Genomic DNA, 13,646 nt, shown 5'->3' on the forward strand with positions numbered 1-13,646 from the left:
TGAAGAATAAACTTGAGACATTTTTTATGAGAATGTCTCTATTTTGAGAATGTGCTTTTAAGTGAAATAAATCAGACATATATGTTTAAATCTCACATTGTTTCTCTTATGTGAGAAACTGAAAGAGAAATAAGGACGAAAATGCATGGTAGGTCCTGGAAAGTAGGAAGCAAATTTTCAAATGGGAAAGGAACAGACTAGACCAGACAGGAAATGGGAGGATGGATCATTTTGCTGACTTCAAGTACCTACAATCTTTAGACTGGTTTTCAGTATGAAAAGGTCCTTTAAAGACTTACGGATACACCCACTCTGAAAGCAATGGCACACTCATCTCTGATAAACAAAAAAGGGGGTATAAATAAAGAACCACTTTGTAATTAAAAAATATGCATGTATATAAAAGACAGGAGATATACAGATACTTTCTGTTAGTCAAATGAGAAGAAAGGTTTGTACCAATATTGTTTAGACAAGATGTCATGTCTACATCTTGTCCTCTAAATAACTACTATGAAGACAACAATATGCAATGCATTAATTATTGTAACTGTCCTACTAACCTGTTTTGAAATTCTTTCACTACTATTTTTTCTCATTAAAATGAATAAAAAATTTTAAAAAATGCACCTGGTAGCAAGGTTCCCTTTTGGTCGTTCTTTTTATTGAGGTAGGCTAGACTCTCCTAACATCTGCAATTTTTAAATTATGAAAACAACAAAGAGCCAGAAGTTGTTCCTTGGCCAGGAAAAGTGGATTTTTTGTTTCAATGAATAAATAATAAAATGCATAAATGGTAACTACAAAAAGGAAAATAAAAGAAATGAGAGGATGAAAGGGAAAATTGGAAACAAAACTTTTCTAAATGGAGAGGGGCAGAGGCGCTGAGGGGTGGGAAGGGAAATGGACAAAATGAATTAAGAAATATTATGTACCGGTACAAATTCTCCATGACACATGCAATCAATATATATGACAAATATGTCCTGATACAAAACAAATTAAAAAATAATAGGACTGCTGATGCAGATCAGTGTTCCTTGGGTTAAATAATCAGCACCACACACAAACTAAAAATCACATTAAAATATAAAGAAGGAAACATACCTTGGCCACAGGGATTTTTAATTTTCAGTTTTGCTTTGCAAGGGGAGAGCTTAAAATACAATATTTCAATCACTAGTTGCTCTCAGTAGAAGAGTACATAAGTGTTATCATCTTCCTTCACCCTCATTTTCATGAAAGAGTTTGAGAGTATAGTTATTAGATTTCCCTCGAGGTTTTGTAGAATTTAGCCCGAAATCCATCATGACTTGGTCTTTTTTACCTTGGTAGTTTTGAACTGTTTCATTTCCTGTTATTGGAGATTTGAGATTTTTAGTGTCAGTTTACGTTTGATAATTCTTACGCATCTAGTAATCTCTACACTTCAGTGTTCCAATTTTTGTTCTATTTGTGAGAAGTTGCTAATAATTTTCAGGATATTGGAGGCATCTGTAGTGATTTCACCTTTTAAATTATTGGTGCATTGTTTTGTATCTTTTACTTCCTTTTCTATGGTAATACTGGCCAAGATTTTGTCTACGTTGTTTATTTGAAAGAACCAGCTCTTTGATTCCTTCTATTATTTTTTAAGAATGCATTTCATTGACTCTTTCTCTGACCATAATTTGCTTCCTAGTACAAGCTCTGGATCTGGGCTTTTCTTGGTTGTCTTGGACACTGCAGTGCATCGTTAGGCTATTTATTTGGGCTCCCTTGGCTTACTTGATACAGGCATCCACAGGTACACACTTCCCTCCTAGGACTGCTTTCTCTGTGTCTCACAAGGAATTATTAAATTCTAGGTACGGTCTGATTTCTTCCTTGATTTCTTCTGTGATCCACTGGTTTCTCAGCAGTGTCGTCCCAGATGTGGCGTGACAGACCTGTACGCCCAGCACTGAAGAGGGTGAGGCAGGAAGACTGCTGTGAGTTTGAGGTCACCCTAGGCCACATTCTGGCTCCAACTGAGTTCAAGCGTAGCCTGAACTGTAGAGCCAGACCATGTCTCACAAAGAGAGAAGTGTGTTTTGTTTAGTTAATTGATGTACGTTTGCACAGAGTATCTGATGTGCGTCTATTTACATTGATAGTTATAACTGATAGGTATTGACTTATTCCTGTAACTGGATAATTCTTTTGTTGTCATCTTGATTTCTTTCCCTTCTGCTGAATTGCTATTCCTACCCGCTGTATCCATTCTGTTGGAGTGGTGGCATTACAGCGTCACTGTCTCTAGGCTATCCTAGAATATTTTTTAGTGTTGGGTTGGAGGTGATGGCATTATTTGAGTTCTTTATATCACGGAGGATTCTTATTTCTCCATCAGTTTTGGAAGATAAAGCACTCTTAGAGCTCCTAACCCTTCACTGAAAGCCTGACTTTTAGGTTTGTGGTAACGAACGTGTTGCAATTCTGATGGGTTTTTCTTTATAGGTGATTCCCTGTTTCTTCTCTAGCAGCCTCTGTTCTTGGGTCAGATTTCTGGTATTTTATCTATAATGTGGGGGAGGCTGGCTTTTAAGGTTCTGATTATAGCTGTTTTAGGTTCTATGTACCTTATTTATATGTTGAGTTCTTTTTTTTTTCATATTTGGAAAGCTTTTTGTTGTTCCATCCAGTACATGAGACTGTGTCTTTTAATTTCAGAGTTGAAGCTGGTTACATTAAGAGATATTACTAAAATGCATTTGTTATGTAGTATCATTGGCTTCTTTAGCTTTACCATATTGTTTGTTTCATTTTTCCTGATTTTTTTGTTGCTGTTTATCCATGGATCTCACTAGTTTCCTATGTGTTTTTCAGTATATCCAAATCATGGTTTCTGCAAAGACTATTCTTAAATGTTTTCTCTAGAGCTGGGTTAGCAGTAACATATCTTTTGAGTTGGCCTTTTTCATAGAAATACCTTATTTTCCTTTTTTGCCCCCCAATTTTAACAAGTGTATTGCATTTATATATGTGTTTTTAGGAAACAAGTACAGAAGTGATACCTTCTGGCTCAAATAGAAATTGCTGAGTTATTATGGTGGACATCTATCATGACTGAAGCCCAAGAGCAATAGCTTATCTTCCCAATAACAGCTTCCTCCGTCGTTCCCATCCCAGTACTGGATGCATTTCCTAGGAGCACAAGGGAGCCCACAGTCAGCTTCTTACATATCCCAGAACCTGCCCCTCAAACTCCACCCCTCGCAGGAATCCATAAGATCTCAGGTTTCCTTTGCCTCAGGTGAGAGGGTCTCCCTAACTCCCAGCTGTTGATCCTCTCCATGTCTTCAATTATTAAAGGCCTCCATCCCCATTCTTTTACTTGTGTTTCTCCACCACGTTGCTGGAAGAAAAACTTAACAAGAAGTATTTAGGGAAAAGGGGGCATCACATAACTTACTTTGCTTTTTGCATTTTACGGAATGGTCTACAGGGTGTTCATGGTCTCACTACAAGATCCAACTCGTGCTGATCCACCTGTTACAGCCTCTCAAGAGCTGGGATTACAGGCTAATGCCACCACCACTCCAGTCTCCTTTGCTGTCTCAGTGTGGCCCACATGCGGGGCTGTCACGCCAGGCACATAATTTACTTTTAAATAGTTCAGAAAAATACATGACTACAGATTAGTGATAGAGCAAATGTAGCAAAATGGAATTTTTGTATTATTTATCAAAATTTTCACAATTCACATAAAAAGTGGTATATGTGCTATGGATATAATATAAAACATATTATGTTAAATAGTTTATGTTTTATTGCTGTACTATTCTGAATCTCAATCCATTTTTGTGGATAATTTTGTTGGTTCAGTTAATTTTTTTCATTAATTTTATTGAGAAAGAAATAGCAATGTGACAGTTTCAAAACAGATTAGTAGGACAGTTATAATAATTAATACTGGGTCAGTTCATTTTAGTTGTAAGTTATTTACCCATTAAGTGCTGGGATCCTTCACTCCAAGCTTCTTTGGCCTTCTGAGTTTGGTCTAACAAGTTTGCTGTGATTTTAACTAATTTACCTTTATATGTGATTTTAAATTTTTGTTTGGCTCCTTTTTTCATTATTTTTTCCTGGATATCTGTGAATTTAATGAAAATATACCTTGGTGAACTCTTTCCTTCATCATTATTATTTGGAGTTGCATAAACATGACTTCTGTATTTTAAAATCATTTGTTAAGGCTATAGTTTCAGAGATCATTTCTATAGTATGTTAAAATCACTTCTTATAATTGGGAAAATTTGTTTCCTAATTTCTGTAAGCACATCGGTAATTTCATCTATGCCATCATCTAGCTTTCCTCGAAGTCTCTTCAGCCTTAGGGTTTTTTTTTTTCTCATCCAGTTGATGCTGGATAGTCATTTTTTTGTTCTACTATTTTCTCTTTGTATTCTTTGAGCTCCTTTCATAATGCTGTATTTTGTCCTTAGTCTCAGACACTGTCTTCATTGGTCATTTCTGCTATGTAGGAATTCTATGCTGTTTTGTTTCAGTTGTCTCTTTTGGCGGGGTTCTGTAGCTGGATTTGAATAGCAGGAGTTGAGTGACCTTAGGTATCATCTCACTCATCCCTTCATAGAGGTGGAAACTAAGGCATGAAAATGGTAACATGGGGCAATGCACTTGGGTCCCATTCTGTCCTCTTAGGTAGAAGCTTTATTTACCCCAATGAATATAGTCCACTCTTAACCTCCATTGTCCCTAAAATCCAGTTTTTGCTTTTAGAGAACACAAACTCATTCGGGTTTCAGGATGGGAGTTTCATTCCCCTATATCACTGGGAGTCTTCCACGAAGATCATTGGACGGAGGTAAGAGTTTGCCTTTGTTTCATAGACTCTGGATGGGACCTGTTTAGGTAAGAAACTTTTATGCTTGACGTTTTAATATGTCTTGGTTCATTGCTTATAACTGTTTATGCTTTGTCTCATAGTTTTGTTAAAATGTGATAAACATGAGTGTAAACATGGGAATGTTATAAGGTTATGATATTTCTTTAATGGGACATTATGTGAATGTTTTGTTCTTATATATGTTGAATATAAACTGTTTGCTAAATTTACTGGTATTCCTTAGCTGACAGTAATGCTAGGGAGAGTAATATTAGATTGCCCCCTAATGGACTTTTAGATAAACCTCTGTAAAATGCTTTTTTACAAAGCTATCTTAGGGCTGGGGAGATGGCTCAGTAGAATAAGTGCTTCCTTGGCAAAGGTAAGGGCCTGAGTACAATCCCCAGCTCTGAAAAAAAAGAAAAGAAAAAAAAGAAAATATGTTTTATGCTTAGAAAATATACATTGCTGTACACTGAAACATGGGACTGCTTCCACCAAGTAAAGGGCATGAAGTTAGTGGCTGTTATTAGGACTTGGAGGACAGGTTTCACGGGGACAGACTGGCTGCTGTACTGCTCTACACTTGAGGACATAGCAAGGCTGCTCTGCTTCAGTTTCCTTTCTCTGGCTTTACTTCTAATTTCTCCTACCTCTTTGTACTTTCCTTCTTAGAGGCATGTGAATTGAGAGAGATAACACCCTAGACTGTTCTAATTACATGAAGTCCATAGATGATGAGTGTTTGTTAATGCCACAGACAGCAGCTTCTGGGAGCAGGGTGTGTGCTGTGCACCAGCTTCTCAGGTGGCTGCTGCTTCTCTTACCTCCGTCCACCCTGAATCCTTCACTTCAGGTCCTTCTTCGTTTGGATTAATTTTTTGAGATACTGAAGCTTGATCTCAGGGGCTGTTGTATGCTCTGAAGTGCTCAACCACCGAATTCCGGACTTGGGACTTTTTATTTTCTTTTGGCTCTTTGAAGTAGGGTCTTACTGTACAGTGCAGGTTTTCAACTCTGTAGCTCTGGCTGGCTTCAACTCAAAGAGGTTCCCCTGTCCCAGCCTCCAAATGCTGGTATTAGAGGCCTGTGCCATCAGCCCTGGCTCCACAGCCTTTATAAAACATTCTATTTTGGGACATCGTTTTGATAGCCGAGGAAGCTGGCCCCACACTTCACCATTTTGCCCCAGCTTCCTAAAAGGTGGGGATCACAGGAATGTGCCCCCCCCTTCCACCTTACACGGTGGCTGTTTTGTCCTATGGTGAATGGCTCTTCCAACAGCCCAGCGAAAATTCTGCTTCTGGTGTCCTCTGCCATATCAGGGTCTAGGCTGTAGGAGCCACTAAGAACACACGCACCAATGGCCTTGTGTGGCCTTAGCTGCCCCCTAGGGAGTATCCCCTGGAATGGCTTACATAACATCGAGATGAGGCTGGAAGTGCGTTGTTCAGACTCTCACATGGGTGGGCTCATGGGGTGCGTCCTCATGTGGCGCCCTCACGTGGTGTCCTCACGCGGCATGTTTCTTTTCTTTTTTTTTCCTATAATTTTATTAAGAAACAAATAGCAGTGAGACTGTTTCAAATCACTTTAGTAGGACAGTTTCATTAATTAAAACATTGCATACTGTCTTCCTAGGGGTTATTTGTTGTACAACATGCAGACATGACATCCTATTTACAAACACTATTAGAACAAATCCCTCTATTCCTTGAATTAAGAGAATGTAGCCATATAGCTATCTTAACCATTTTGAATACATAGATACTAAATGGTCATTCATCTGCATTCCATTTTTTTTGTTTAGTTCCATCATTGAAGTATTATAGGTGTGTGAACTCAGCAAAATATTCCAAAATAGTTCAGTAGTCCATAATAATATTGGGTCTTCCACATGACTGGCAATGTCAGAAGTTGTTGACCTGAGTCCCCTACAGCTCAACATAACACCTTGGCTTTACTTCTTATACTTCATTTTTATAACTTTCTGCTGGATGGTTAAGGCCAAGATAAAGCAAGACCTATGTAACAAGAATTGTAGCTTTTGGATCTGATAAGGTCAGTCAAATCCCCTCAGGATTTATCCCGAGACCCTGCACCTCAGATTGTAGAATCTTTGTCAGTGTCAGCCATGTAGATGAGTCACGGCCATTGCTTGGCCAATGTGCTCTCTGTGAAAGCCTGAGAGAATGTTTTCTCTCCATGTGACTCTCCTTAGGCCCACTCTACATCATTGATAACTTTCCTCTTTGGTCCCATAATCTGCTTCATCAGAAAATTTGGGACACTACCGAGTTACATGATGTTACAGTACAAGATCTCATATGTCCTGAGTCTTAAGAAGAAATACAAATAGAAAGGTTACAATTTCATTCAGAGTATGTTGGCTGAATGTGCCTGCAAATAACCAGAGGGTGTCCTCACAGTCTGTGAGGAGTGGAGTTAATACAAGAGGAAGCCACAGCTCGTAGTGAGAGACCCGAGAGAACTGAAATCCTTACTGAAATGAAATCTTTGCCTGAGGTTGTTTCTGCATGATTCAGAGTCCAGAAGGTGGTCACAGCAGAATGGTGATGGCATGGTTGTGTGGGGAGTGGAGTCAGCCACATGAGGCCCCAGGATTGAGATAGAATGAAGAATACTGGCTGTGAGGCTGGGGAGAGGTGAAGGGTGGGAGGTGGTGCGGAAGTCTCAGGAGGAGACAGTGACTGTGCTGGAATGATGCTGTGAATGCTTCCATCCTGTTGAACTTCTCTCTCTCTCTCTCTCTCTCTCTCTCTCTCTCTCTCTCTCTCTCTCTGTTCAGTGTTGGGAATTTCATGTTGGGCAAGCATTCTATTTGTGTTCCTAGGCCCAGTTAATACAATTGAATTTCTGTGGTACCAGAAGTTGAACCCAGGGTATCCCCACAGAGCGACATCCCTGGCATACTGTTCACTTCCTATGTTGGAACAGAGTGTCCAAGTTGTGAAGTGGCTCAGGCTGGGATTCAGCATGGAGCTTTCTTGTCTCGCCTCTAGAGCTCTTGGAATCCAGGTGTGCTCCACCAAGCCTAGGTGATTATGCCTTTCACAGTGGCAAGTCATACCTGTTCTCTACCAATGTTAGCTTATTTTCACATTTGCATCCTCCTTAGAATAGGCCTAATGTCAGGAGAGGCAGTGGCGCCCTTGGTCCTGCTGTCATCTTGTCTTGCAGCAAGAATGAAAGTACAAGGAACAGGTGATCAAGTGCTGGGAGATAGGAAGGGCTTGGAGCTAGAAAATCCATGTGTGGGACCAGCCGTGGGGGTGCACATCTGAACCCAGCACTCAGGGGTCTGAGGTAGGAGGATCAGCATTATCAGGGGCAACCTGGGATGCATAGTGAGTTTGAGGACAGCCTGAACTATGACTCAAAAAGGTGAGAGGCCAAAGCTGAGAGTTTGGTGTCTGAGACCTTGTAAAGCAAACCACATCTTGGCTTTCTTGTCTTTGCAAAGGGCTTTTCAGATAAGGATAAATCCTGCTGTGTGCTGCTGGATATCTATGCAGGCCAAAAGGAGGAATGGAGGAAAGAAGTAGAGAGGCTGTCTGCAGCCTGGAAAATGAGATTTAGGCCAGAAGATGATGAGTTCTTCATCTCCTGGAGAATCCAGGACTTGGTTCCAGTCTTGAAATTCGTGCAGCATTCGGAGATGGTGCCAGACATAGTATTGTACGGGGCTGAGGGTGTTGGGAAGACCTCGTTTGTGTGCATGCTGCTGCTGGACTGGGCCGAGGGCCCCTTAGGCAGGAGAGTTCTCTCCATCTTTTACCTCAGTTGCAGGGAGCTCATGGGCAGGGACCCATGCATACTGGCTGACTACTCTTCCAGGACTACTGTGCTGCACAATGACATCCAGCATGTGCTGGGCCGAGGCACAGGTCCTGTTGGTGGTGGATGGGTTTGAGGAGCTGGGCTCACAGTTTGGGGCACAAATCAGTGCCATGGGTGTCTGAAACTTGATGCCCATGCTGCTGGGCAGCCTACTGACCAGGGAGCTGCTGCCTCAGGCTGCTCTCTCAAGGGTCTGAATGAGATCCTGCAGCTTCCAACACTGGTGTGAAATGTTGGGCACTTTTTGGCATCCGAGTGATTGATGTACTTCCTGCACTACTTCCTGTGGTTCTCTGGAGACAAGGAGCCTGTGCTGCAGGTGGTGAGCATGCTGGAGCACAACAGGGAGCTGCTGCACCTGGCTGTGGCTCCTGCAGTGTGCCCCGTGCCATGCATGAGCCCGAGATTGCTGGTGGAGCTTGGGGAGGACCCCAGTGCCACCTGCCTCAAGGCCACTGAGCAAGCCCTGCACTTCCTTGTGGCCAGCTGCTCCCCAGGCAGCACCTGTGTGCTCCACTGTGTGCACTGAGCCTCCTGGCTGCCCATGGGTCATGGGCTTAGAAAGCCCTCTTGGTACCTGAGGAGCTGGAGCTGTTCGGGCTGCAGGAGCCTCAGCCCCACCCCTTCCTGCATACACGTGTTGTGCAGTTGGAGAACCATGGGTGCTTCTCCTTCATACATCTCAGTTTCCAGTCATCCCTGGCCACTGTCTTCTACATCACAGAGCCCGAGGATGATGGCTATCCTGAGGGCAATATCCTGGATGTGCAGTAGCTCTTCTGCAGGTCATGAGAGCTGCAAACCCTGGCCTGGTGCATGCGGGGCACTTCCTGTTCAGCCTCCTGAACCCAGCCTGTGCCCGTTGGCTGGAGGCCAATTTCTAGGCCTCAGAGATGGCTATGCAGGAGCCCCTGCATTGTGAGCCTGAGGATGAGAGACCCTTCCTCACCTCCTTGGAGCCCAGTGAGCTGTTCTGATCTTTGCAAGAGTCTCAGGACTTGCAGCTCACGAGGGAGGCCTTGGCCCCCTTCCAGTAGCTGTCCCTGTCTCTGCACTGTGTTGAGGATTTTGTACACCCAGCCCTCTGCCTCCAGCACTGTGGGAACCCTCAGAAAGTCTCCTTTTGGGTACAGAGGGGCCACTCTTTGGATTAGGAGTCAACCTCGCTGCAGTAGTCCTGCAGGACCAGAGGTGAGGATGTGGGATGAGTCTCCTGCTGTCTGAGTCAGTGTTTGGGCTGTGTCCTTCCCTGGCTTGTAGCAGATAGGCTTTGTAGGTGTTCTGAAGACAGTGGAGCCCTGGAGTGTCCAGCACACACATCTACCACTTCTCATGCTCTCTTCTTGCCAATACCAGCTATATTTTCCTACGTGCACTTTTTCTTAGGATATAGCTAAAATTTAAAGAAAATTCATTGGCAATTAATACTCACATGTGTTTATGGGGAAGCTTATGTGTCAGTGTTTACATAGTGCAATGATGGAATGATGGTGTCCAGCCAGGGTGGCATACAGGCCTGTAACCTTAGCGCTTGGGAGTCATAGGAAAGACAGTCACCAAGGGTTCAAGACCAGCCTGGGCTCAGTAGTAAGTTCAAGGCCAGCTTGAACTACACAGCAAGAGACTGCCTCAGAGCACCAACCCACCAACCAACTAACCAGTTATCCAATAAATACAGGGGAGAAACACTTACAATGTCTCTGCTCACCCACTGGAAATCTACAGTGCTGTGATGCATTGTACATTTCGTGCAGTAGATCAGCATGGCTCATGGTATTGAGCTCTGATATTGAGCTGGGTGTGGTGGGCACACCCAAAACTGCAGCATTCAGAATGCTTAGGTAGTAGGATCCCAAGCCTTGGTGATTTAGAGTGACCTCAAAATACAAGAAAGTGGACACTGCTTTGTAGAGCACTTGCCTACTATGTGCCAGCCCCTGGGATTAATCTCTAGTTGAAAACCAAAGACAATCCTTACTTTGTGGACCCACGAGTGTTTCCTTCTCTGAGTGTCTTAGAACTGATTTGGGGTCTGAGCAAGATGAATTTCTTGGGTCAGTGAAGCTCTGTTCTGTGGGAACATGGGGCTCTTTAGTCCCCAGGATGGATGCAGATCAATTGAGTGTGAGAATCCAGCAGCTGCTACAGGCCATGAAGGAGAGAAACCCCCAGCTGATGACTGAAGTCCTCATGGGACCGCTGCTTCTTTCTCCTGTTGGGTCTTCCGAGCCTGAGCTCACCTCTCCAGGTTGTGAGGGGGTCTGATCTGTGCCTGGTCACTGGGAGGGCCAGAGGGTCCCCTGGAAATACCAGGTGTGGAAAACTGAGGGGTTTGCCCTGTCTTGATTTTAGAGTACATTCTGCACAGTTGGTCAAATGTCTGCCTCAGAAAATATAATAAAATAAGTTAAAGCATCTTTTCTGAAGCTGCTTTTATTCATAGGCTCAAGGGCAAACTTGGAACAAGCTTTATGCTAGCAAACAGGACCAACAGGGATTTATATCAAGCTGTGTTTGACTTTTCTAGGTGTTTCCTGGCTCAAGAATCTCTCAGCCTGAGAGCTGGTCAGATACCTAGGTGGATTAAGGCGCCTGCTTAGGGAGGGACCGGGTTTCAATCCCCTGCACCACATGCCATGCTGGCCGTGGCCCCAGCGTGTGCTGAGACATCAACTGAGATGGGCTTGGTGTCACTCTCCTGTAATTCCAGCACTTGGGAGGCTGAAAATAGGAGAATCACTGCAATTCCGATCTGTGTAGTAAGACTCTGTAGACCCTGGACTAAATACATTGAAAGAATGGCTCAACCTAGTTTAATCTTTCCCGGATGAGTCTGCGTGATCAGCAACATTGTGACCAATGTTTGAAATTCTAACACCAGATCTGGGAAAACGTTCATAAGGACAGATAATTCATTTATTCTTTTTAAGTTTTGATACAGAGCCTTGCTAAGTTGCTAAATTCCCAATGTAGGCTTGACGTGCCCCACCTTGCCCAGTGCAGGAGTTTCTAAACAAACATCTCTGTTGGTCCCTGTTGCACTGCCCAGCTCCACCTATGGCTTGAAAAGAGCTACCACGAGTTCTGATGGGCTGGACCCTGTGTTCCCATAAAAGTATATTTACCACACAGGTTCTGGTGGACACAGCTCTTAGACCACATTTTGCCAAACCTGTGCTAATCTGGCCTATTGCTGGAAATTTTCAGTGTTCTCTGTGTGCCTCCCTCTCTCCAGTTACTGAGGATATATGTGGTACATCACCTTTTCCAGGTAATTTTTAGAGAACACAAATGCCACACTGAATTTTTCTTAAGCTATTCACAGCGGCAGAATATTGATCCATAAATTCTATTTTTTTTATGTAAGAGGGAGATGACCTTTTACTTTCAGTAATTAGACATAGACGTGGAGGTGTTAAAAATTCCCTGTGACAAGAAGCATCCTTGCCCCGATGATCTTGGGTCATCCAGATTGGAGGTTGGGGTTTAACTCAGTCTCTACAAACTCTTTTGTGGTAGGAATGACTCTGTCTGCATTGTAGAAACAGCCCTGTGCGCTGGTACAAGGCGCAGCACATAGGATGTTTAGCTAAAAAAGAGGAAACAGCTTTTCAGATTGGGAAGCAGGCTCCTGCTTTGTCTGGAGGGAATCCTGAAGTCACAGAGAAGACTGCAAGCATCTGCGAGCTCAGCCCAGGGAGAGGGCAGAAAGCAAATGCTTTGCGCCTTCGAAGGCTGCAGACAGCCTGGCGATCCGTCTTTCCAGTCATTAAAGAAAACAAAGTGACTCAATGTTACAGCAATACCGGGTTGCTCGTGCAGCTGGTTGCAGGGATGGGGGCGAAGTGGCTTGTTTTTCTACCCTCCTCCCATGGCAGATGTGTTCATTTGCATTAATTTGGGCAAATACCGGTGGCTGGAGGCAAGGAACAAACTTTACAGCGACACTGTGCATCCTGATTGCTTCAGAGGGGGAGGAAAGAGTTTTCTAGGGTTTTATATTTGCGGACCATGAAGCTGAACAGCATCTCACATCGCAGAGCACCGTGTCCTACCGGGGGTGGGTAATGTAAGCGGTGGGGACGGCTGCACTGTGAGGAAAGCCACCAGCCGAGAGCTGCCAGAGGACCAAAACCAGGTCGACCACTGTGCAGCCTTCTCTGCGTGTATCAGGAAGCAGACAATGATTTAGAAAAATGGCTGCAAGCGGAACTTTCTAAGAAAATTTATATGCTTGTGTATGTGGTGCTTTAGTTTTTATTAAATGCCATGTATTTTTTAAAAAAGACTTGCAGAGCAGCCCGCACCCTCTCCTCTCCCTCTGGCAGCTGGCTTGTGCTCACTTCCACACTTGGGGTCCCAGTGGATGGAGGCGCGTTCTGGGTGGTAGCGTTCAGTGGCGTGTGTGTGGAGGCCCAGCACGGTGGGGACATAGAGCCGGGAAGTAAGCTCGTCGTTGGGCTGGGATGGAGGCAAAGCTCTGGGGCTCGCTTAGGAATAAATCTGCCCGATGTGGCCCCAGAATCTGGTACTGCAATAGCACAGTGCAGGGAGAAGCGACTGAGGCCGAGTGCCTTAGGCTCGGTGCACTTCGCAGTTCCTGGGGGCTCATGCTTGCTAGGCGAGCGCGCTACTGGGGAGCCGCATCCCCAGCCCTTCAATATAAGGACGTGGAGGTTTCCCTCTAGGATAATCACGTTCTGTCACATACTGAGGAAGCTCAGAGCGCTCTGGGTGCAGGCCCGACCTGTTCGGAACCGACGTCGCGCCATCGGGCTGTGCAGTGTGTAGATCGCCTCGAGCTCACTTTGCACAGAGACGGAATCTCGGGGCACATATGTCAGCAGCATTACATGCCTGTTCTCCGGGTGATTTGGGGGTCGGTACCTTGGACAGTGCTCAGAGATTTTGGGTCGCT

At 44.0% G+C, this 13,646-nt stretch overlaps 1 protein-coding gene across 1 annotated transcript in view; it reads right to left on the reverse strand.

Moving 5' to 3' along the window:
* Positions 1-13,646, reverse strand: part of LOC101568956 (leukocyte immunoglobulin-like receptor subfamily A member 6) — a 241,548-nt gene that overhangs the window by 141,541 nt on the left and 86,361 nt on the right. The window lies entirely within an intron of this gene.

Source organism: Octodon degus, unplaced genomic scaffold (genome assembly GCF_000260255.1).
Source record: "Octodon degus isolate 3935 unplaced genomic scaffold, OctDeg1.0 scaffold00320, whole genome shotgun sequence".
NCBI classification, from domain to species: Eukaryota; Metazoa; Chordata; class Mammalia; order Rodentia; family Octodontidae; genus Octodon; species Octodon degus.